The sequence below is a fragment of the Symphalangus syndactylus genome, chromosome 15, assembly GCF_028878055.3.
Source record: "Symphalangus syndactylus isolate Jambi chromosome 15, NHGRI_mSymSyn1-v2.1_pri, whole genome shotgun sequence".
NCBI classification, from domain to species: domain Eukaryota; kingdom Metazoa; phylum Chordata; class Mammalia; order Primates; family Hylobatidae; genus Symphalangus; species Symphalangus syndactylus.
The window spans coordinates 6512267-6538535 of record NC_072437.2 but is presented as its reverse complement, the minus strand read 5'-3'; the positions used below and the strand labels follow the sequence as shown (position 1 = coordinate 6538535).

Here is a 26269-nt window from a genome sequence, read left to right as displayed (position 1 = left end):
CGTCTGGCCAGGTTCTCCCTCCCCTGGCAGTGGCTGTGACGCTTATGCCCAGGTGGACAGCCCAGACCAGGCTCGGAGCCCCATCCCCTCCCAGGCGGGCGGGGATAGATTCACGCCAGCGTCTCCCTTGAGGTCGGGCTCTGGCATAGGAGGGTGATTCTTCTGGGAGGTCCGGGGTCCCGAGCCCCGGAAATGCCGGCTGAGGGGCACGCGACCCCTCTTCACAGAATCCTCATGCGCTGAGGCGGCCGCAGAGGCCTCGTGACCAGCAGGGCGCCCGATGGTGGGTAAGGGGGGCAGCGCGCGGGGGCGCCAGCAGTCGGGAGGACAGCGGGGTGCTGGGTTTCCTAGGGAGGGTCTGCCTGCTCCCTGCTACCCGGCCATCCTAGGGCCCGACCAGCGCCTGCTGCTGTCTCCACCCACCCGCCCCTGGCCCCTGCCCGCGAAGGCCTCTGCTGCTTCTGCAGGAGGCTCTGTGAGTCTCGGTGCAGCTGTGAGCTGCATTGCCCAAGTGCAGGGGCCCGGCCATGTCCTCCACAGCCATGTCCTCACTCCCAGCATCATGGGCACATGGTCCCACATTCAATATTCATTGAATGAAAGAATTAGCCTGACTTTGTTGTTGTTGTTATTATTGACTTAAAACAACACAAAGCTGTTGTTTTACAGTTCTGAAATGACAGCGTTGCCAGCTAGGCTCTGTCGGGAGGCACTGGGGGGTCCATCTCTGCCTCCCTTGGCTCCTGCCTCTTAACCCATCCTCACTCCCACAGCACAGCAGTGTCCAGTCTCTGCTTCAAGCCTTTCCGTCCTTAGGAGGACCCTGCAGGCTACCTGGGCCCCACCAGGTCATCAGGAGCATCTCCCATCTCAAGATTCATCACCGAGTTCCCTATGCAGAGTCCCTGGTGCAGTGTAAGCAAGCAATCCACAGGTTCTAGGGGGTGGGGTGTGGACATCAGGCACGTGTGTTCTTCCAAGCTTGCAAGTTACACAAATGTATGCCATGAGGGTTAGAGGTGAAGAAATAACTCCAAAGCAGACAAGGTCCAGGTCTTCCCAGGCCACACATTCTCTTCCCATCATTGATTGGAATTGGAATTCTGTTTTTGTGCCATAGTGTATGTTTCAAAGTCACGTTCAGATGAATCATTAAATGCTACCAACCATAGACAATAAAATAATAAAACCTAAAAGTTCATGTAAGAAGTCGCTTTTTAGAACCCCAATATTCCAGGCGCTGGGGTTGCTTCTGTTGTTCTTACTCAGAAGCAGTCTTTGCTTCAATATAAGTTTTTCTTATCTGAAGAATTTGAGCCCTTTAAAAATATCAGGCCCTGGGAGACATTAAAACGAGACCGCTGGCTGCACGCAGTGGCTCATGCCTGTAATCCCAGCACTTTGGGAGGCCAAGGCGGGCAGATCACAAGGTCAGGAGTTCAAGACCAGCCTGACCAATATGGTGAAACCCCATCTCTACTAAAAATACAAAAATTAGCCGGGCATGGTGGCAGGCGCCTGTAGTCCCAGCTACTTGGGAGGCTGAGGCAGGAGAACTGCTTGAACCCAGGAGGCGGAGGTTGCAGTGAGCCGAGGTCATGCCACTGCACTCCAGACTGGGCAACAGAACAAGACTCCATTTCAAAAAAAAAAAACAACAAAAAAAAACGAGACTGCAGCTACTTCCCACTTCCCCTTGAGCTGCAGGTTCATCTCTTGGAACAGCTGCAAATGAACTCCACAATGCTGCATGCTGGACCCCATAACCCATGCCCACAGCTCAACAATGTGTAGCTCATCACTAAGCAGTGTTACTTCTGTAAACCAATGATATATTTTTTAACTGTAATTATTAGGTAAAATTAACACTACTTTACAATTATATATATCACTTTACATTTTACAAAGTTATTAAGTAGACATTCATTTTGATGCCCTAAAGTAAATTTAACTTCTTTGCCCTCCCTTCCCCCATCCATCAAGAACAGAGTGAGGAATACTTAGTTAGGAAAGGCAAAATAAATGCATCAGTCTGTACGGAACCACAAAGAATAAATGGGAGGAAGGCAGGACCTTGAAGAGGCCACAGGGAACTCAAGGAAGGAGAAAACCAGAACGTTAAACACAAGGAAAGCCCAAGGGTCACAGAAGAGTTAGGCACCATACGGAGGAGGCTGTGTTCACGACATAAAAGGAGGGACACATAGCATAAATTTCACATTCTAAAATAATATGAAAAGACCATAACTGAAGAGCTGAAGTTGAACTTTGTGGTTTCTCAGAACACAAGTAGCTGATGACCACCAACCATGGTTTCTGAATGAACTGGGTTCAAAATGCATCTGGTGGCAACAGAGGGCTTCTTTGGACCCTGGCATTAGAAACATAACAAAGGTAATTCGAAGAGCTGCTATTTCACACGGTGGTGGCATCCCGGGAGCTTCTATTCCATGAGTCAAGTTCAATATCTCACCACCGTGGAAAAGGAGTTTCCGAGCAAGAACGAGCAGTATCACTGGGAAGCCGATGCTTGGGCCATCCTTGGAGATCCCTGCTGTGAGGATGGCAGGTGTTCCTCCAGGGAAAGCGCTTAACTAGGTGTGACCCAGGGCCTGGCGGGAATTCATACATGAATCTGGTTGATAGGAAGGCGGAGACGTGTGCCCCCATGAGTCGTGTTCCATGTTGGTCTGCATGAATGGAGGCTCTGCAGACAGACCCTCGGACTGCATCTCCAAAGACTGAACCTGGACCCTGGGGGGTCCTGCTGCCTCCTGGTATTTCGAGGACGATGACCATCAAGAGGGGAAAGATGGGCCTGGCCACTGTCCTGTCACCGACACACTTGCTCCTGGTGAGAATTCCTGATGAACAATTTGGTGTCAGGCCAGTCCCTGAACCCCGTTTTTGCCTTTGAAAACCTGCTTGCAACAAAGGGCCCGGGGGCACTCCCCAAGGCAAGCTGGGCATATGTCAGGGAAAGCCATCCTCCACCCAGTGCAAATAAATCACATTAGTTTTGCCTCAGTTTCTTCCTTTAGGTTGGTAACAGAAAAATTGAGCAGTAAGTACAGTGTCCCCATGTGTTCCCTCCCCACCACCACAGTTTTCCCTAAGAGCTTGCAGGCTGGGCTTGGTGGCTCACACCTATAATCCCAACACTTTGGGAGGCTGAGGTGGGAGGATGACTGGAGGCCAGGAGTTTGAGACCAGCCTGGGCAACAAAGTGAGACCCCATTTCTACAAAAAAAAAAAAAAAAAAAAAAAAAAAAAATTGGCTGGTGTGATGCGTGGCTGTACTCTCAGCTACTTGGGAGGTTGATTGCTTGAGCCTGGGAGGTCAAGGATGCAGTGAGCTGAGATCACACCACTGCACTCCAGCCTTGGCGACAGAGTGAGACCCTGTCTCTAAAACAATAATAATAAACAAATGACAGCTTGCATGAGTGTGACCCATTTGTTACCATAGCTGAAGCTACACTGAGACATTACTGTCACCCAAACTCCATGGTCTGCGCTACACCCACTCTGTGTGTTGGATGGATATGTCATGGCTGTGTCCACCACTCTAGCATTGCAGCCGCTTCACTGCTTTAAGCTCATCTGTGCTCCCAATTCACCCCTCCCTCCTCCCTCACCCCTGGCAACCACTCCTCTCTTACTGTCTCCATAGTTTTGCTTTTCCCAAAATATCATATGGTTGAAATCACAGAGTGTGCAGCCATTTGGGATTGGCTCCTTTCACTTAGCAAACACAGCTACAGTTCCTTCATGTCTTTTCTGGGCTTGGCAGTGCATTTTGTTTTGTCACTGGCTAGTATTCCATTGTCTGGGTGAACCAGTTTGCTTATCCATTCACCCATGAAAGCTCATCTGGTTGCTTCCAAGTTTGGCAATTATGAATAAAGCTGCTATAAACATTTGTGTGCACATTTTTGTGTGGTTTTGAACTCATTTGGGTAATCTCTTGGAGCATGATTTCTGGGTTGTATGGCATGATCTTGTGATGTACATTTGGTCCTTTTCCCATTTCCCAGACACACAGCTCCTAAAGCCTTGGAATCTGTGGAGTGACAAACGTCTTTTGTGTGCTAATGAGATGACTGGGGGCTGGGGATGCCTGGACAGCCTCAGGATGGAGCAGGTCACCAGAGGAACCAGCCATGTGCATACAGGGTTGGAACTTGTGGTCCCATCCCCAACCTCTAGGGAGAGGAGAAGGCTGAAGGTCAAGTTGATCGCCAATGGACAGTGATTTAACAAATCATGCCTACATGATAGCCTCCATAAAAATCCAAAAAGACAGAGTTCAGAGAGCTTCTGGTTGCTGAGTACATGGAGGTCCCTGGAGTGGTGCCCACAGAGAGTGTGGAAGCTCTGCACCCCTTCCCATGTGCCTCTCCCGGTGCATCTCTTCCAACTGGCTATTCATTTACATCCTTTTATCATGCGTGAGTGAACATAAGTAAAGTGTTACCCTGAGTTCTGTGAGCCATTCTAGCAAGTAATCTAACACAAGGAGGGCCATGAGAACCCCCCATTAATAGCCAGAAGGTTGGAAGCACAAGTGAAATGACCTTGGACTTGCAATTGGCATTGGAAATAAGGGCCATCTTGTGAGGCAAATACCTCAACCTGTGGCATCTGTGCTAACTGTAGTTAGTGTCAGAATTGAATTATGGGGCACTGTGTTGGTGTGCACTGGAGAATTGCTTGGTGTGAAACCACTGTTGCAAAATTGTGTCAGTAAGAGAAATCTAACACTGTTGACTCCATCTTGCTTCTGACCTCCAAACTGTCCTTGGTCATTTCTGGGTGTAGGCCAAGCTAACTTCAGGAGGAATTATAGTTCAACTTGAAAGCAAGTATAATAATAGTCCCTCCCTAAAACTAACTCGCTCCTTGCTCAAGCACTGAAAACTGCCTTTGTAAAACTATTCAAAGGCTACAAGAATAGAATTATGGGAGGAACTGAAATCTGCTGAGATGTAGGCATGCTTTCTATAACCCCTTACTGCTCAGGAGTCATGTGAGCAGAGGTCACAAGACTTGTGTCTTTACCAATTGCTTCTATAGATTGGGGTCCCCAATAGGTACTAGTCCATGGCCTGTTAAAAACCAGGAGGCACAGCAGGAGATGAGAGGCAGGCGAGCAAGCATTACCACCTGAGCCCTGCCTCCTGTCAGATCAGCAGTGTCATCAGATTCTCATAGGAATCACTTCTCGGCCTTTTGGCTAAGATCAAGTGTAGATTCTCATAGGAGTGCAAGCCCTATTGTGAACTGCACATGAGAGGGATCTAGGGTTGTGAGCTCCTTATGAGAATCCAATGCCTGATGATCTGAGGTGGAATAGTTTCATCCCAACACCTTCTCCCACACCCCCTGGTCTGTGGAAAAATTGTCTTCCACAAAACCTGTCTCTCGTGTCAAAAAGTTTGGAGACCACTGCTATAGATAACATCATTACTGTAGAACCTAAGATTGGTTTTTGAGATGTTTTTAGATTGACCCCACCTGGACTCCTGTCTCATGACTAGGCTGGTCCTGTGGCCCCACCCAGAGGCTGACTCAGCACATGAGGACTGTTTTCCACACTCCTGTGATTTCATCCCCAGCCACTTACCAGCACCCATTCCATAGCCCACTGTCCACCTAATTGTCCATAAAAACCCTAGCCTCTAAGCCTTTGGAGAGACTGATTTAAGGGATTGGTCCAGTTCTCCCATGTGGGCCGGCCTCACATCAGTTAAACTCTTTTCTCTACTACAATGCCATGGTCTCATGAATTGATTTTGTCTGTATGGCAGGCAGGAAGAACCCATCAGGCAATTACAGGTGTGTGGAGAAAGCCCCTCCACATTTTGAGGACCAGGAGTGTTCTGTGTTGACAATATAGTAGGAGAAGACAGTTTGGTTTGTTTTCATTATATATATATGGTAAAGGTTGCTTAGTTTTATAAGAAACTGCCAAATGTTTTCCAAAGCAGTTGCAACATTTTGCACTCCCACCAGCAATGAACAAGAGTTTCTGTTGCTCCTAATCTTTCCTAGCATTTGGAGTTCATATTTTATACTTTAGCCATTCTAATGGGTGTGTAGTAGTAGCTCATTATGGTGTTTGTTTGTTTGTGTTTGTTTGGGATGGAGTCTTGCTGTGTCATTCAGATTGGAGTGTAGTGGCATGATCATGGCTGACCACAGACCCAATCTCCTGGGCTCAAGCGATTCTCCCACCTCAGCCTCCTGAGTAGCCAGGACCACAGGTGCGTGCCGCCGTGCCCAGCTAATTTTTAAATTTTTTGATAGATGGTGTCTTGCTATGTTGCCAAGGCTGGTCTTGAGTTCATTGCCTCAAGCAATCTCCTGCCTTGGCCTCCTGAAGCACTGGGATTACAAGAGTGAGCCATGGGCCTGGCTTCATTGCTGTTTTAATTTGTAATTCTCAAATGACATATGATGTGCAGCATCTTTTCATGGGCGTAATTGCCATCTGTATATTTTCTTTGGTGAGGTGTCTTTTCACATCTTTGGCCCACTTTTTAACTGGGTTGTTTTTTTCCTATTGTCAAATTTTAAGAGTCTTTTGTACATTTTAAGTTCCATTCCTTTATCAGGTTTGTGTTTTGCAAATATTTGCTTCTAGTCTGTAGCTTGTCCTTTCATTCTCTCAACAATGTCTTTAACAGAGCAGTTTTTAATTTTGATGGAGTCCAGCTTATCAATTCTTTCTTTTATGGATTGTAAACCAAAAATAAAATCCTAAGCCCCCCAACTGACCGAACACACCCCCTCTTGGCCAATAGGATCCCAGAGAAACCTGAAAAACTAAATTCCAGGCCATGATGGGAAGAGAGGTCAGACACACCTCATTATAACCCCTCCCTGTTGGGGTTTAGGCACAGCTAACCAACATTTACATTAAAATAGAGATCATGAGACTGACAGAGAAGACTCTGTGGCAGTAAGGTACCAAATTCCAACCGACTCTGGCATAGCATCGCAAGACAGATAGCAAACCCTGAAGAAAATGAAAATGTTTTATCTCGTGGTATATTTCTTTGACATATTTGTAAATGGCCCTGCAAAGCCACCTTTTGTAGGGGAAATTCGCATCCGTAGAGAATCTCCATTAATACAGCCAAGCCTTCCCCAGATCTAGCAGAGATTAATTGAGACTGACAACTTTCAAGGTCCAAAAAGGGACCTTTACCATCCATTCTCTCTGAAGCCTGCTATCTGGAGGCTTCATCTACATAACAAGAACCTTGGCTTCCACAACCCCTCTTATCTTAACTCAAGCATTTCTTTCTACTGACTTCAAGTCTTTAGACAAAGCTTAACTCTTTCAACCAATTGCCAAACAGAAAATCTTTGAATTCACTTATGACCTATAAGCCCCTGCTTCACAATGTCTCACCTTTCTGGGATCAATCAATATATACCTTCTGTGTATTGATTTATGCCTTTGCTTATAACTTCTGTCTCCCTAAAACATATAAAACCAAACCGTAACCTGACCACCTCAGACACACTTTCTCAGGACCTCTTAAGACTGTTCCCCAGGCCATGGTCACTCACATTGGCTCAGAATAATAATTTTAAAATATTTTGCAGAGTTTATTTTGTCATCAACAGGATCATGCCTTTGGTGTTGTATCTAAAAAGTTATTGCCATACCCAAGGTCATCTAGATTTTCTCCTATGTTATCTTCTAGGGGTTTTATAGTTTTGCATTTTACATTTAGGTCTATGATCCATTTTGAATAAATTTTTAGTGAAAAGTGTAGAATCAGTATCTAATTTCACTTTTTAAACTTTGCATGTGGATATCCAATTGTTCCAGCACCATTTGTTGAAAAGACTATCATTTCTCTTTTGAATTGTCTTCGTTTCTTTTCAAACATCAGTTGACTATATTTGTGTGAGTCTTTTTCTGGACTTTCTATTTTGCTCCAATGATCCATTTGTCTATTATTTCAACAGCACCACATAGTCTTGATTACCATAGCTATATAGTAAGTCTTGAAGTCAGGTAGTATCAGTTCTGTGACTTTTTCTTCAGTATTGTGTTGGCTATTCTGGGTCTTTTGCCTTTCTACATAAACTTTAAAATCAGTTTCCTGGTATTCACAAAATAACTTGCTGGAATTTTGAATGGAATATATTGACTCTATAGCAAGTTGGGAAGAACTGGCATCTTGATAATACTGAGTCTTCCTATCCATGAACATGGAATAGTTCTCCATTTTCTTGGATTTTAAAAATTTATTTCATTAAAGTTTTGTAGTTTTCCTTATATAGATCTTATACATATTTTGTTAGATTGCACCTACATATTTGTCTTTTTTTAACTTGGGGCTAATGTAAATGGTATTTTTTAAATTTTAAATTTCAGTTGTTCATTGCTGGTATATTGGAAAGCAATTGATGTTTTATTTACAGTCCTTGGATCCTGCAGTCTTCTTATAGTCACTTATTAGTTTAAGGACGGGTTTTAAAATTGTTGATTCTTGGTCATTTTCTATCTGAACAATCATGTCATCTGCAAACAAAGAAAATTTTATGTCTTCTAATCTGCATACATTTTATTTACTTTTCTTGTCTTATTGCATTTCAATATGATGTTGAATAGGAGCAAGTGAAAAGAAACATCTCTGCCCTTTCCTAATCTTGGGGGAAAGTGTCTAGTTTCTCACCATTAAGTATGACATTAACTGTAGGTTTTTGTAGATGTTCTTTGTCAAATTGAGGGAGTTCTCTATTCCTAGTTTTTTGAAAGTCTGTATCATGAATGGGTGTTGGATTTTTGTCAAATGTTTTTTATCCATCTACTGATATGATCATATGATTTTTCTTCTTTAGCCTGTTGATGTGATTAATTTCACTACTACTTTTGGATGTTGAACCAGCCTTGCCTAAGTGGAATAAAGCCCATTTGATCATGGTGCAGAATTCTTTTTATACATTGTTGAATTTAATTTGCTAATATTTTGTTGAGAACTGTTGCGTCTATGTTCATGAGAGATATTGGTCCTTAGTTTCCCTTTCTTGTACTGTCTTTAATTTTGATATTAGGATAATGCTGGCCTTATAGAATGAATTAGGAAATATTCTCTCTGTTTCTGTTTTCTGGAGCAGATGGCAGAAAACTGGTATAATTTCTTCCTTAAATGTTTGGTAGAATTCACCAGTAAGCCTTTCTGGTCTTGGTATTTTGTCTTTGGAAAGATTATCAGTTATTGATCCGATTTCTATAATAAATATGTCTATTAAGATAATCTATTTCTCCTTGTGTGAGTTTTGGTAGATTGTGTCTTTCAAGTAACTAGTTAGTTTCATCTAGGTATCAAATTTCTGGGCATAGAGTTGTTCATTATATTCATGTATTATCCTTTTAATGTCCACGGGATCTATGGTGAAGTCCCTCTATCATTTCTGATGTTAGAGGTTTGTGTCTTCTCTTTTTTTTTCTTGACTAGTCTGACTAAAGGTTTATCAATTTTGTTAATGTTTTTAAAGAACCAGATTTTGATTTCATTGATTTTCTTTATTGTTTTTCTGTTTTCAATTTCATCGATTTCTGCTCTAATTTTTATTATTTTTTTCTGCTTACTTTACATTTGATTTGCTCTTCTTTTTCTAGTTTCTTAAGATGGAATTTTAAGTTATTGACTTTAGATGTTTATTCTTTTCCAATATATTCATCCAATGCTGTAAATTTCCCTCTAAGCTCTGTTTTCACTGATTCTCACAAATTTTGATAGGTTGCATTTTCATTTTCATTTAGTTCAAAATACTTTTTAATTTCTCTTGAGGTTTCTTTGACCCACATGTCAGGCTGATTCTTTTCTTATCAGCTCACTGATGAACCCATTAAACACACACTCTTCACCTCTGTTACAGTGTTTATAATTTCTTGCATTTCCTTTTTACACTTTCTTTGCATTTCAATCTTACCCATCCATTTTTTAATATTTTTCACTTTCTCTATTATTAGAGCCCTTAGCACATTAATCACAGTTATTTAAAATTCCTGATCTGATAATTCCTAAATTTCTACCATATCTGAGCTGGTTCTGACGCTCATTTTATGTCTTCTGACAGTATTTTTTGCCTTTTGGCATGCCTTGTAATTTTTTCTTGAAATCTGGACATGATGTGTTAGACCAAAGGAGCTGAGGTTAACAGACCTTCAGCCTTTGCTGTGAGGTTTTTGTTTACCTGGCTTTCTTTCTTGTCATATTGCACTAAGCATGCCCTCTAGGACAATGGTGGAAAGAAATGGCTAGAATGTCAATCTTGCCTTGTTTCCTATCTTAAGAGGAAACTGATATTTCACTAATATCATGTTCACTCTAGGTTTTTAAGAATGTTCTTTATCAGTATGAGATAACTTCCTTCTCTTTCAAGCTTCCTGGGTTTTTTCTTTAATCATTAATGGTTGTTGATTTTCAAGTGTTTGTTATACATCTGTTGATGATTAGAATTAATCCTTTATTTTCTAATCATATAAATGACATAAATTGACTTTCCTTTTTTTTTTGAGATGGAGTCTGGCTTTGTTGCCCAGGCTGGAGTGCAGTGGCATGATCTCGGCTCACTGCAAGCTCCGCCTTCCAGGTTTACGCCATTCTCCTGCCTCAGCTTCCCAAGCAGCTGGGACTACAGGTGCCTGCCACCACACCCAGCTAATTTTTTTGTATTTTTAGTAGAGACGGGGTTTCACCATGTTAGCCAGGATGGTCTTGATCTCCAGATCTCCTTGTGATCTGCCAGCCTCGGCCTCCCAAAGTGCTGGGATTACAGGCGTGAGCCACCATGCCCAGCCATAAATTTGCTTTTTAAAAATTAAACTTTACTTTGAAGTATATGTAGATTGACACACAGAAGTAACACAGAGATCCTGTGTCCTCTTCACCCAGCCTCCCCCAGTGTCAACTCACAAAGCTACAGAGCGACATCACAATCAGGACACAAACATTAGTGCAGTTGAAGCACAGGACATTTCCATCACCAAAAGAACTCCAGCGTTTGCCTGCTTCTATCACACTCCAGTGCCTTCAAGCAGGTTTTCCCCCCATATTTTACCTAAAGTTTATAGCTGTTACCTGTGCAAAGGTTGGTTCAGTGGGGACTATTCTGCCATTACCAAAAGTTGGGGCCTGTTCTCTACTTTTTAATTGGTAAGCATGCTTTGTAGTTATGGAAATCATCTCTTTGTCAAGTGAATTGAAAACTCCCAGCCCCCAGTTTTTCTTTCATTTACCATTTTTTTTTTTCCACAAAGAGTTTAAAAGTGTAAACATATTTTGTTAGCTTTGTTTTTTGTAGTGCCTTCTGAATTTTTTATCCAGAGAGGTGTTAAGATTTTCCTGAGTGGTCTTCTTCATTCTAAGATTATAAAAATATGCACCTTTGCTTTCTATTACTTTCTGTCTTTCTTTTCCTTTTCTTTGTCCTGCCCTCCTTTTCTCTTTCTTTCCCTCTTTCTTTTTTTTTTTTTTTCACAGCCATGAGTATTTACCAAGTGCCTATGATGCGAGAAAGAGAGATGGTCCCTGCTCCCACAGAGCTTATATCTTCATGACTCCGGGATCCAGCTAGATTCAGAAATAATTGCAGCAAGCACTTGTCTGTGTACCCATCAGCAGCACTGTATAAAGCACATTTTTCACATTATTGCTCACTGTTACAGTGAAATTGTTAAGTGAGTAAAAATTATTCTTAAAATCTGTAGTCATAGAGATGATGTGGCATATAATGTCCAGCAAATGCACATTTATGGCTTGATTCCTCACATATCTGAGGGGTCTCCCTGGGATAATAGTTGCTATTTAGAATTGCCATCTTTCCTACTTTTAGGTGGAGTGGTTTTTCAGTTGAGTGTTCATAAGATAAACATTACTGAAAGGAAAGATAGCAGAAAGAATTTTTCTTAGTTTGCCTCTTCATAGATGCCAGTGCTCCTGGATCACAGCAGAGCCTCCTGCTCACACACTACTTCTGAGAGCCAGTGGTGACCACAGAGGGAGTGCCCTCTTTCTTCTTTCACATTTAAATCTTTTTTTAAAAAAACTTTTATTAAATTTAATTTGAATGTGTGTGTGTGTGTGTGTGTGTGACCAGGTCTTGCTGTGTCACTCAAGCTGGAGGACAGTGGCACAATCATAGCTCACCCCAGGCTCAAACTCCTGGGCTCAAGTAATCTTCTCACTTCAGCCTCCTGAGTAGCTTGGACTACAGGCATGCACCACCATGCCCAGTGAAATTTTAAATTTTTTTCTTTTTTTCTCTATAGCCCCAATTTTTTTATTTCTTTTTTTTTGTAAAGACTGGGTCTCACCATGTTGCCCAAGCTGGTCTCAAACTCCCGGCCTCAAGCAATCCTCCTGCCTCAGTCTCCCAAAGTTCTGGGATTACAGGTGTGGGCCATTGTGCCCAGCCTACATTTAAATCTTTGATCCTCTGAAGTGTATTTTAATACATGAGATAAAGAGTAGAGAGGAAGAATTTTGTTTTAGCAAAATGGATAACTAATTGTCTTAATATCATTTATTGAAAAATTTATCATTTAAATATTTTATTTTGAATCCTCTGTATTAACCCTTAAGTTGCCTTACCCTCTTCACAGAAAGGGTATCTGAGAATAAGTTAAACATGCTCTTTGAGGTCACATCCCTGGAAACTTGAAACACCAGAATTCAAACTAAGTCTATAGACTCCACAGCTCACTTTTTGCCCCTTCCCATTATAAAACACCTTGTCTAGTGCCATAGCTCAAAAGAGGCCATGGGAACCCACTAATCTGCAGCCTCCTGAGAGACTGTGATTTGGAAAAGTTAAGGGCCCACCTGAGATTACCCAACAGCACAAGATATCATTAGTCTTTTTGTCTCGTGCTGCCTTCCAAGAGAACATGTTTTTAGAGAATGTCTTTGTGGTGCTAAAATAACTTAACTCCCTTAGATGATCCAAAACATCTCAGCCTACAGCAAACTTGGCTTCATTTTGCACTAATAAGGTTCTATTGTTAATTTCAGAATCATATATTGCTGCACCAATTGGCTTTAGATGGGAAAGGGTTATAAGAAATCAGAAGGTTTATGCTGCAAAGAGGGAGAGTGAGAGTTGGCATGCGGCTGGTACATTCCTTCCTTTTATGCTACCCTTTTGGGGTGAGGAAAGCATGCTTTGCAGAGAGGTGAGAAGGAGGAAAAGCAGTTGACTTGGCAGATGGACCAGGAGTGCTGCTCCCAGCCGGGGCCCACGGGGTAGGAGTCCTCACATTCCACAGAGGAAGGTCAGCAGGAAATACTGACATCATGTCCATGTCTATGAACGGCTGGAATGCTCTGTGGTTCCTGACCCATGTGAAAAATATATGAGGTTGAAATGGGGAGATGCCCACTGCCATGAGCCATGTCTCCCAACATCCAGGTTTCCACCATCAGCTTCCCTTCAGAGCCCTGAGAGAGCAGCCCTGCAGACACTGTTTGTGAACACTGACTGTGGCAAGAGGTGGCGACAGACCCTTGAGCTTAGTGGTCTATAGCTAGTAGGATTGATGATGGGGTAATGTGGGATTGACAGGGGGAGTAACATGGTATTAATAGTGGATTCTCTGTGGGGTGGCTGGGGGCATATCATGGGCCTGGTGGTTGTCGCAGCTCTGCTCTTGTCTTACTGTCTGCATGGTAGAGCTTGGCTAAAGCCAAAGGACACCCTAGGCCTACCCCCATTGCCCTAGAGGAGAAGGCAGGGCAGGTTCTTTAGTCACAGCTGCTTCACCTGTTCTCTGTTCACTCTTCTCTCAGGCTGTGGACAGTGCTGGGCCCACATAAAAAGGTCTCTGACCTTGTAGACCAAGGCTTTGCAACCTATCTGTGGGGAATAATATGTTTTAGTAATTTCCAGTGTGGACAGAGATTTTAACACCCTCTTCCACTACTTGTGATGTGGTTTGGACACCACGTCTCTTCACCCACCACTCACCAGGATGGGACCAGACAGCCTCAGCCCTCCATCTGAGATAATACCCCAAGCAGGGAACCTCTTGGGAAAAGGCAGAGTTGCTATACCAAATAAATCACATGACCATTTAGTAATAAACCAACAAAAATAACACAAGTGGATTTTTGTGGTGTTTCCAAAGGTGAGCCTCTCTGTCCAGTGAAACTGAGGAATCTGGACTGAAAGGACCCAGGCTGCAGTCCGACCTCCAGCACCTAAGGCAGCCAGTGTTCCCAGTGCTGCAGCCACAGCTGAGTGGGAAACAGTTTACCAGACTTTAATGATGTTCACAAAACAACCACAGCCCTGGGCATGTTGTATGCTCTTTGTAAATTAACTCACATAATCCTCACGACAACCTTCTGAGATGGGCACTGTTGCCTTCATCTCACCACGTTGGATGGCACAGTCACCAAGTTCCTGACCTCCTCTTCTCTACTGGTTTATTCTCAGGCCGGAAAAGAGGCATAAACTTGGAAAACCCAAGATCCCAGCCCGGTGTGCAGCCCCAGCAGCCAGACCAGCCTTGGGCAACAGTGTGCGATGTTCAGCTGTCTGCGTCTCCAGTGCTCCTATTCCATTGCATCTGAGTGAGGGATTTGGGAGGTAAAACAGGCAAATAATGAAATATACAAATCTTCATTGTGCAATTTTGATCAGTTGCTTCTCCTATGCAACCCTCACCCCAGTAGAGACACAGCCTCTCGTCGGAACGCTCCTGCACACCCTTCTCAGCAACCCCCACCACCTGCCCCCAACTCCCCACCAGAGCAACCAACGTCCTGATGTCTCCCATCAGAGGTAAGTGTGGTCTGTTTTTGAAAGTTATAGACATGAAACCATGCAGAATATACTTTTTGTGTCTGAGATTCACTCACGTCCTTGTGCAGAACCTTGAAGTCCTCGTGAAGAAACGTGGCCCCGTTAAGTGTCCTGCACCTTTTCTCCCCTCGTGGATTGTTAGAACCCAGGTGCTGTGCTATGCCTGCTAGGGCCAGTGTTTGACAAATTCCCCACTTCGCTAAAGAGGAGGGGTTGTGTCTGGAAGTGATGGGCCAAGTGACAGGCCCACTGTCTGTCCTGGAGGGCCAGACCCATCGTGCCAGTGAGTGCGGGCGTTGCCCACCGTTGTGTGTGCGGCCCTAGACACACTTGCAGAACTGACCCCAATAGGGAGTTTAGAGAGATGATTGCACAGGCGAGTGGATGAATGAGTGACATTTCGGAAGCTGAGGTTTGTAGCTGCTGCCTGCAATCTGTTCTGAAGTCCAACAGCAGCTAAGGGATGGGGAGGGGGTCAGGCTCACCTGAGACAGGAAGGTGGTTTCCCCCAGGCAGAGTCTGGGCAGAGGGAGTCATTGTTGGGACAGCTCTAAAAATAAGTGACAGAAAGTTCAGAGTTCTCTCACACAGTCTAGAAACACAGATTGCACAGATTTACTGCACAGATTTTTCTTTAAAGTGAAGCAGGAATTTCAATGCTCTGAACTGACACCAGCAAACCAAGGCAGTTCTGGCTCATGCAAGGGTTGGGGTTCTTATTTCTAACTCGAGGCCTGGACTAAGATGCATCATCACTAACCAGGCTCCAACAAGGCAGAAATGCCGCTTTATCAAAACCACCGCAGGCTGGAGGGCGATGAGAGCTGCCTTGCCACGGCTGAGACCACCAGCAGAGGCACACTCAGCTTCTAGGTGGGGCCCGCCAGCTGGGGGCTGGCCCTGAAGATCACAGACTCCCAGACCGAGGGGGCGGGAAGGTCGTCTCATCCAGCGGGGGCCCCTGTCTAGCCTTTTCTCCTGCTCCGTAGAACCTGTGGGGTCATTTCAGGAAACAAAATATACGAAGCTATCCGGCCTCAAAGCCATAAGTAACTAAGTAACTGAAAAATTAGACCCAAGCTTCCAGAACAACGGTGCAGAACATCCTCCCACTCCCTTGGGTTGGGAGCTCCTAAAGGCATTTCTTATTCCTCTCTGTTCTTCTGTCACAACCAAGGCTGAGCATGTGTTAGAGCTTCTCCTGCATCACGACCAGGATGCTCCAGGACACCTTGTCCACGTCTGTGTCCACCAGTCCTGCTCAGAATCTCCCCAGGGGCTTTTCCACGATGCCCATCTAGGCGTCACCCTCACTCTAGGCCAGGAGGAGACGCCATGCCCTGAGGATTCAGCCTCTTCTTCTTCATCCCTCCCAGCGCCCAGTGTGTTGGGTGCACACAGTAGGTGCCCCATAAATATCATAAGACCACAATGTGTTGGGTGCACACAGTAGGTGCCCCATAAATATCATAAGACCACAATGTGTTGGGTGCGCACAGGTACCCGTAAGTGTCAGAAGACCACAGTGCTCCTAGTGTCCTCCTCCTAACCACCGCACTACTCACTATGCAGCATGGTTTGCACAGCTCTTCAAGGGAGAAAAACTTCTCAGAACTCTCCAGCAAAATACAAATGTTTTGGTATTGAATATATTGTATTTAACTCAAAACACTGGATGCTGTCAGGCTGGCCGGGTGATATTTATGAAGAGTCTTAAAGGCATTTGTTTTCCCAACATTCTACTTCTGGGAATTTATCCAAGGGAAATAATTCAAAATGCAGAAAAACTATGGCCAAAAATATTCATTGTAGTATAGCATTATTAGTATTAGTAAAAAATGTACACCAACCAAATGTCTAACAGGGAGGTTATTAAGTGGCTGTGGTAAATTCTCTGAATGTATGGTCATGGAGAAAGAAAGAATAACATTTGTCAAGAATTAATAACATTCCATCCATGAGTTATGATAAAGTAATCTGTGATAATTCCATTCTAAAAGACATAAAATTATATATATGACATATGAGCCCAACCATGTTTTTCTTTGAACTACAATATAAGAGTTCTTAAGGGAAATATGGCAAAATGTTCAAGGATGGTTTGTGGTTTCTCTGGGTGATGGGACTCTAGGTGATTTCTGTTACATTTTTTTTCCTATCATGAGCGTATTATAATGGCAACTTCCAACGGGATGCCGGCCCCACCCTGTGTGCTGGTTTCTACGGCTCCGTCATGTCCTCTGCACCCTCTCCTCTCCCCTGAACACAGTTCCTAGAGCCCTTGAGTCCACACCCCTGGGGCTCTGCACACCGCGCGTCCGGTTGTGTCTCCAGCGCCATGTGGATGATTTCCCCGCGTGTTTCCCCCTCTACACAGTTGAGGAACAGAGAAGATCTCCACTTGCCAATGGACACAGCACTAGTGAAGCCAATTATTGCTACATCCACTGATAAAGTTCAGGGGGAATTAAATTTTTTGGTCCATGGATGCAAATCGCCTCCAGGCACCTTTACTGTCTCAGTGCTCTGCTCAAGAGGCTGCTGTTGATGGCCAGGGATTTTGCCATAGCAAAGTTCTCACAGATTCCCAAACAATAGCACTCAGCTGTCTGGCAGGAGGACGGACATTCGCAGCTTTGGACTCACTTTCTTCCAAATATGAACACTTTCAAAGACAGGGATCTGCCAATGACTTTACCAGGAGGGCTTTGCAGGAGCTGTCACCGCTGTGGCATGCAAGAAAGCAAGAGTCCTCCAGGAAGCTGGCCAAGAGGCGCCTTCTCTTAGGCCAAACATGGGCAACATGAGAATAAGAATACACAAAATCAGGAGAACTAACAGGAGGCTGTGAGGAACTCCCCCCAAATAATGAGGGAGCTGGAGAATAAGACCAGCCTGGTCCAACTAATGGCTGCCCTGTTGGAGGCACGGGAGTGCAGAGGCAGCCCGGCCTGCAGAAGACCCCTCGCTGCGCTGGGCGGCAACTCCAGTGAAAAGCTGCTAATCAAACACATCTGAATTCACACTATTTTAAAAATAAGTCTGTAAAGGCAAAACAGGTTAATAGTATTTTGACACTAAGCTTGTTAGTGTCAATTGGATGCTGTCAGCCTGGCCGGGTGATATTTATGAATACAGATACTTTAAAAGGTCAATCCCAGTTGCCACGGTGACTGCAGCTCAGGCACCGCAGAAGTGTGTGAAGATGACAGTGAGGGAGCCACAGCCTGGAAGGGTGGGTCCCAAAGTCTCACTGGCTGATAGGGTTTGCCTGTGTCCCCACCCAAATCTCACCTTGAATTGTAGGTTCCATAATCCCCACGTGTTGTGGGAGGGACCTGGTGGGAGGTAATTGAATTATAGGGGTGGGTTTCTCCTGTGCTATTCTCGTGATAGTGAGTAAGTCTCACAAAATCTGATGGTTTTATAAAGGGCAGTTCCCCTGCATACACTTTGTCACCTGCCCCCCTGTAAGATGTGTCTTTGTTCCTCCTCTGCCTTCCACCATGATTGTGAGGCCTCCCCAGCCATGTGGAACTGTGAGTCCATTAAACCTCTTTTTCTTTATAAATTACCCAGTCTCGTTTAGGTCTTTCTTAGCAGTGTGAGAATGGACTAATACACTGGCAAATACCAGGGACAACTGTGTGGTTGTAACAAGAAGGATGGGCAATCCCTGCCTACTGAGCACACGGTGTGCCGGATGCTGCAGCACACGCGGGCGGAGAGGCCTCACTCAGTCTCTCAGCAACCCCATGAGGCAGGTGTCACTGCCTCAAGCTACAAATAAAGAAACCGGGCCTTGAGAAGAATCAGTGACCTGTAGGAGATCACGCAGTTAATAAGCAATCAGGGCCGTGTTTGCAACCCAGATAGAACTTTCAAGCCCTTATCAGCAAAATGGAAATAAATAACTCAAAGGTTAATTCCAGAAAGTTTCCTTACTCAAAGCGCATCTTGGCATTGATTTCACATGCAGCAAGCCTCATCCCAAGCAATGCTAAAAGGTTTCATCACCCCAGCCCCAGCCCCAGGCACCTGCTTGTCAGGTTTTAAGGTGATAAAGAAAGAGGAAGGATCATAAAAACACCCACGAAGAAATACAAGGGGGCTATCTAACTATTTTGGAATTAATCCCCTAGACTTTTGGAATGAGGATACTTTGAGGAGGAGGTTATGGCAAGTTTGAGTCTGTCATCAACCTGCATCCGAGCCCCAGCAGGCCCTTCACGTAACAAATCAAAGGCCTGTGTCCTGGTTCTTGACCCTGCAGACCTGGCCAACACTTTCTCTTAAGCAGCACCCGCTGACCGGGTGGCTGGCAGCCTCCTCACCTTCCCTCTTCACTTGCTACACCTGATCCTTCAACAAGGCAGGAGTCCTGCGTCTACAGGCTTCTCCAGGAGCAATCTCTCTGTCAGGCTAATTAAACGGCAGCTGCTCCCCAGGACAGTCCTGGAATCCTTGCTGAATCCTAGACGCTCCAGGCAACCACAAGACCCAGAATCTTTCCGTCACAGTTTAAGCCAGACGTAGGGTCCCAGCAGGGGCCACTCAACCTTGCAGGAATGCCCCCACATCCCACCCACGGGATCTTCTGGACCCCACTTCTGTTGTTGAGGTGAGGCTTTATTTTATTTCAAAAGTGTAGTACTTAGAAAAAAGTCAATATAGTTGTATCTAGGAGGTAAAGATTCGTTTAATAAATTATTCAAAACTTCAGTGTATCCTATTGTAATAATACTGAAACCAACTAAGAGAAAGGATAGGAAGTTAAGACCATCTTCTTAAGTAAATCAGAACCGATGCCTACATAGAATGCACTGCTAAAAGATATTTAAAAGCAATGAAACACAGATGCGACCTGCTGTGTTTGTAATGTGCAGTCCAAGTGTGATCTCACATGACAGTTTCCCAAATTGCACCCTTCTGTGTGCAGATTTCAAAGTTTTGCCATATCCACGTGCTCTGAATTATTGTCTACCTAGGGCATCTTCAATAGACTCATTAAATACATTTAAATGTAAAATATGTTTACATTTAAATACATCTGTGTGAGATTGCAGGTCCATTGTGCTGCCTGTTTTTTTCTACAGCACATTAAAATAAATTGGTAACTATTTTTAAAAATATCCATCCAGGTACCACCTAGAGCCCTGTCATATCCCCTCTGATCATCATCCACTGGCACTGAGTGTGTGACACCTTCCCCATGGGAACATGGCAAGACAACACAGGAAGAGTCAGAGGACAGTGGGAGTCAGAACAGAGTGGGCAGCGCAGTGCCCAGCCCCACCCGGACGGCAGTGTCCTGAAATGTCAGCATGCTGGCATTTTATCCTACTCCTTTTATTAGGGAACGTGAAATTTGAAAACATAGGCAGGCCCCGCTTATCAACACGGGTAATTTCCTATCTCGAGTGCATTCTCACTGAAGCAGGCCTTCCTATGATGTGTCCTAGGGAGATGGGCGCCATAGTTTGGGGAGTTAACACTGAAAAACGTAAGGACGGTATGAAGATTTGAGTAGTAACCAAGATGGCACTCTTTAAACTTCAAACAATGTTTTTACAATTAATTTTTTTCTAAATATAAAAGTAATCCGTGTAGATTGCAGACCATTTGAAAAATACAGGAAAACACAAAGAAGGAAATAAAATTTATGCAGAGATAACCACTACTATGAAGTGGGCACTCAGTTCCATTAGGAAAAATTCCTAGGGGAGGAATTAGGGAATCAAATACTGAGTTTTCCTGTCAAGTGTGGTGCCAGCTGTTCTGGCTGGCCACATATAGCCCACGTGCCAGGCCAGCCTGCGCCCCTCCATCCTTCCACACACATCCAGAGCTGGGGGCCCAGGTGGCCTCTCCCACAGCTAAGGCTCAGCAGAGCCAGGGGTGGCTGCCAGGCCCGCTGGTGCCCTCTGCATGCATCGCCGCCTCTTGGGAATGGGCCAGGACTGCAGAGTGGGAGAGCGCTTAGGAAGGCTTGGTGGAGACAAACTGGCAAAGTGTTTTTTAATGCTACAAAACCAAATATATGCAAGAAAGCTGTAAAAATTGGAGGAAGATGACATTCAAAGGGATTCTGCCCTCAGATCACCATGACAGCATCTTTAATTCTTGCCTTAATTTAAGGAAATAAAGCTTAAAATCATGAGTGATGAATTATAAGATTTTTAAAATTTCTTTTCTTTTTGCCAGGAAAAAACAAATTCAAAGAGCAGATCTCACAGAGATGTTCTCACAAGAATCAAATCAATTCAGACTCATATATTTTAAGTTAAAAGGAAGCATTTGAGAAGTATATGTATCATTGTCAATTCCCTGCTTTACCTGATTTTTTCACTTATTTGACCAAATATTTCAACAAATAAAAGGGTTCCTAAGTGTTCAGCATGTTTCTGCATCTAGTCACGTGCTTTTTCATGTCCCTTAGTGGAGTTTTATATTTCTGTTTGCTTTACAAATGTGTACATGGTGGGTTTTATATTTTTATGCTCTCAGACTTACCAGTCCCCCCATCTCTGGTTTCTGCCTTTGTATCATGCTGACATCTCTCAGCTGACCCATTTTTTTCCTATAGTTCCTTACAAAATTTGTTGTTTCTTCAATATAAATTTTGTACTCATTTCTTGGCCTAACGAGTCCTGGGTGTTTAAGACACTGGGTTGTTATTTCGAACAGGCTCCCCCTCACTCTTGCTTGCGAGGTGGTTATTGCTAGCATCTGGGAATGCTGTTGGATTTCTTTTTTTTTTTTTTTTTTTTTTTTTTTTCATTTAAACTGGCCTTGAACTTTATTGTTTAATGTGTGAATATCTGCTTCCAGTTTTATCTTCTTTTTTTTTTTTTATTATACTTTAGGTTTTAGGGTACATGTGCACAATGTGCAGGTTTGTTACATATGTATCCATGTGCCATGTTGATTTCCTGCACCCATTAACTCGTCATTTAGCATTAGGTATATCTCCTAATGCTGTCCCTCCCCCCTCCCCCCACCCCACAGCAGTCCCCAGAGTATGATGTTCCCCTTCCTGTGTCCATGAGTTCTCATTGTTCAATTCCCACCTATGAGTGAGAACATGCGGTGTTTGGTTTTTTGTCCTTGCGATAGTTTACTGAGAATGATGTTTTCCAATTTCATCCATGTCCCTACAAAGGACACGAACTCATCATTTTTTATGGCTGCATAGTATTCCATGGTGTATATGTGCCACATTTTCTTTTTTTTATTATACTTTAGGGTTTTAGGGTACATGTGCACAATGTGCAGGTTTGTTACATATGTATCCATGTGCCATGTTGATTTCCTGCACCCATTAACTCGTCATTTAGCATTAGGTGTATCTCCTAATGCTGTCCCCCCCCGCCCCCCACCCCACAACAGTCCCCGGAGTGTGATGTTCCCCTTCCTGTGTACATGAGTTCTCATTGTTCAATTCCCACCTATGGGTGAGAACATGCGGTGTTTGGTTTTTTGTCCTTGCGATAGTTTACTGAGAATGATGTTTTCCAGTTTCATCCATGTCCCTACAAAGGACATGAACTCATCATTTTTTATGGCTGCATAGTATTCCATGGTGTATATGTGCCACATTTTCTTAATCCAGTCTATTGTTGTTGGACATTTGGGTTGGTTCCAACTCTTTGCTATTGTGAATAGTGCCGCAATAAACATACGTGTGCATGTGTCTTTATAGCAGCATGATTTATAGTCCTTTGGGTATATACCCAGTAATGGGATGGCTGGGTCAAATGGTATTTCTAGTTCTAGATCCCTGAGGAATTGCCACACTGACTTCCACATGGTTGAACTAGTTTACAGTCCCACCAACAGTGTTAAAGTGTTCCTATTTCTCCACATCCTCTCCAGCACCTGTTGTTTCCTGATTTTTTAATGATGGCCATTCTAACTGGTGTGAGATGGTATCTCACTGTGGTTTTGATTTGCATTTCTCTGATGGCCAGTGATGATGAGCATTTCTTCATGTGTTTTTTGGCTGCATAAATGTCTTCTTTTGAGAAGTGTCTGTTCATGTCCTTTGCCCACTTTTTGATGGGTGTTTGTTTTTTTCTTGTAAATTTGTTTGAGTTCATTGTAGATTCTGATATGCTTATTCAACACCCATATATCTTTTATGTCTGTCTAAATCATTTGCCTACTCTTTCGTTGGGTCATTTGCCGTCTTCTCATTGATGAATAAGAGTTACTTATCTTGGACACAGGTTTAGATATATGTATTGCAAATATTTTCCTATTCTATGATTTGCCTTGTTGTTCCCTTAATGGTATCTTTCCCAAAGCAAAAATATTACATTTACCAAGTTTTTATTTAATGGTTTATGGTCTTTTGTGTCATAGCTAAGAAATATTTGCCTGCTTCAAGACTTTCTTCTAGAAGTTCTATAGTTTTTGGTTTTACATTTAGGGCTATGATTCATTTTGAGTTAATTTTGATGTATAATATCAATCAATGTTCATTTTTTCAGCCAGGCGCAGTGGCTCACACCTGTAATCCCAGCACTTTGGGCAGATCGCTTGAGGTCAGGAATTTGAGAACAGCCTGGCCAACGTGGTGAAACCCCATCTCTACTAAAAATACAAAAATTAGCTGGGTGTGGTGGCAGGTGCCTGTAATCCCAGCTACTTGGGAGGCTGAGGTAGGAGAATCGCTTGAACCTGGGAGATGGAGGGTGCAGTGAGCTGAGAACGCACCACTGCACTCCAGCCTGGCAACGGAGTGAGACTCTGTCTCAAAACAAAACAAAAAAACAAAGGATTTTTATATTAATAAAGGACATTGGTCTATGGTTTTCTTTTTTATTATTGTCTTTGCCTGGTTTTGGTATTAATATTAATTTTGTAAAATGAGTTGGAAAGTGTTCTTTCCTCTTCTATTTTCTAAGGGAGATTGGGTAGAATTATAAATTCTTTAAACATTTGGTAGAATTCTCCAGTAAAACCATCTGGGCTTGGAGATTTCACTTTTGGCAATTTTTAAATTACAAATTCAATTTTCTAAATAGTTGTAAAAGTATTCAAATGATCTATTTCATATTGGATGTGTTGTGGTCATCTTTTTTTAATGAATTGGTCAATTTCATCTAAGTAGTCATATTTACATACAATTGTTTGCAGTATTCCTTTAATATCCTTTGATGTCTGCAGCATCTTTAGTGATGGCCCCTGTTCATTTCTAATATTGATAATTTATGTCTTCTCTCTTTTTGGTCAGTCTTGCTACAGATTTGTCTATTTTATTGATCTTTTTAAAGAAAAAGTTATTTGTTTCCTTGATTTTTCTCTTTTGTTGTTCTTTTTTCAACTTTGTGGATTTCTGCTCTTATCCTTATTATTTCTTTCCTTCTGCTGTTTTGGGTAAAATATTATTTTGCTTTTCTTTTTCTAGGCTCTGGAGGTGGGAGCTTAGATTATTGATTTGAAACTTTTCTCTTTGCTAATATAGGTGTTTAGTATTATAAATTTCCCTGTCCGTACTGCATTAGGTATATCACTTAAATTTTGAGTTATATTTTTATTGTCATTCAGTTTAGTGCATTGATTGACTTCTTTTGTCATCCATGGATTCTTTAGAATAGTACTGTTTAGTTTTCAAGCATCTGGACATCTTCTTGTTATCTTTCTGTTATTGATTTCTAACTTGATTCTATTGTGGTCAGAGAACACATTCTCTGTTTAAAATTCTTTTTAAGTCTGTTGAGATTCATTTTATGTCCCAGGATATGGTCTATCTTAGTATACATTCCATTGGCACTTGGAAACAGCATATATTCTGGTGTTGTTGAGTGGGTGTTCTGTAAATGTTGATTAGATTCTATTTGTTGATGGTGTTATTGGGTTCTATGTTATTGCTGATTTTCTGTCTAGTTATTTTATCAATTATAGAGAAAAGCATGTTGAAGTCTCCAACTATAATTGTAGATTTGTCTATTTCTCTTTTATGTTCTATTAATTTTTGCCTCACATACTTTGTATATCACTATTAGGAGCACGCATGTCTAGAGTTCATTCCTATGTCTTTTTGGTGGATTGACCCTTTTATCATTATACAATGTCCCTCTCTGTCTCTGACAATTTTCTTTGTTCTGTTGTCTATTTTATCTGATGTACTATAATCACTTCTGCTTCTTTTTTGCTTAATGTTTACATGATAAACTTTATTCCATTCTTTAACTTTCAACTCATCTATATTGTTATGTGTGAAGTGAGTTTCTTGTAACTAACACATGGTTAGGTCACAGTTTTTAATCCATTCTACAAATGTTTGTCTTTAATTAATGCAGTTAGACCATTTACATTTAATGTAATTATTGATATTTTAGGGCCTAAGTCTGACATTTTATTTTTTGTTCTCTGTTTGTTCTGTTTTTCAGTGCTCTTTTTTCCTTTCCTGTCTTCCTGTGAGTTACTTGAACAATTTTTATAATTCCATTTTGATTTGTCTATAGTGTTTTTAAGTATATCTCTTTATATTACTTTTTAATGATTGCTCTAGATATTACATTTATATAAATAGCTTATCACTGTATACTTGTATCATCATTTTACCACTTTGAGTAAAGTATAGAAACTTCACCTCCCTTTATGTCTTTTTTATCTCTTGTCTATGATATAATTGTCATAAGTATCTCCTCCAGATACATTAATATTTAGAGCTACAGTGGTTTAATTTTTGCTTCATCAAATATAATTTAGAAAATTTGAGAGGAGAAAAAAGGCATACTATATATATCCATACCTTTGCTACCTTGTTCTTCCTTCCTGATATTCCAAGTTTTCCTCTTTGATCATTTTCTTTCTGTGTAGGGAAGCCCCTTTAGCCATTCTTTTTGGATGGATCTGCCGGTGACAAATGTTCTTAGTTTTCTTTCAGTTAAGAATGTCTCAATTTTCCCTTTCAATCCTGAAGATTATTTTTGCTGAATACAGACTTTTGTGCTGGCAGTTTTGTGTGCTACTTCCTTCTAGCCTCCATGGTTTCTGATGAGAAATCTGTTGCCATTTGAATTGCTTTTCCGTATGGGTAAAATGTCGTTTCTCTCTGTATCTTTACTTTCCAGAAGTTTGACTATGATGTGTCTTGGTATGAATTTTTTTGAATGTATCCTGTTTGGAGTTTTTTCAGCCTTTCATATTTGTAGGTTTATGTCTTTTGCCAAATTTCTTAAGTTTTCAGTCATTTTATTTCTGGTATTTTTCCAGCTCCATCCCCTTTCTCCTCTCCTGAGATTTTGATGACATGAATTCAGATCTTTTGTTATAGCCCCAGAAGTCCCTGAGGTTCTGTTCATGTTTTTTCCAGTCTATTTTCTCTCTGTTGTTCAGATTGGGTAATTTTTATTGTACTTCTGTTTCTCTGATTCTTTCCACTGTTTCTTCAATTTTGCTGTGGAGCCAACCCATTGAGGTT

The 26269-nt window shown here is 42.5% G+C and overlaps 1 long non-coding RNA gene across 3 annotated transcripts in view; it reads left to right on the top strand.

Moving 5' to 3' along the window:
* The window catches only part of LOC129463810 (uncharacterized), a 52836-nt gene that overhangs the window by 467 nt on the left and 26100 nt on the right, over nucleotides 1-26269 (top strand). For 2 of the 3 annotated variants that reach the window (XR_010115887.1, XR_008651294.2), the window contains exons 1-4: nucleotides 11018-11186; nucleotides 11514-11710; nucleotides 13044-13145; nucleotides 14467-14814. This is a non-coding gene — a long non-coding RNA (uncharacterized lncRNA). Of the gene's footprint in view, nucleotides 1-11017; nucleotides 11187-11513; nucleotides 11711-13043; nucleotides 13146-14466; nucleotides 14815-26269 lie in introns of those variants that run through there. The other variant, XR_010115888.1, reaches the window with a different exon arrangement.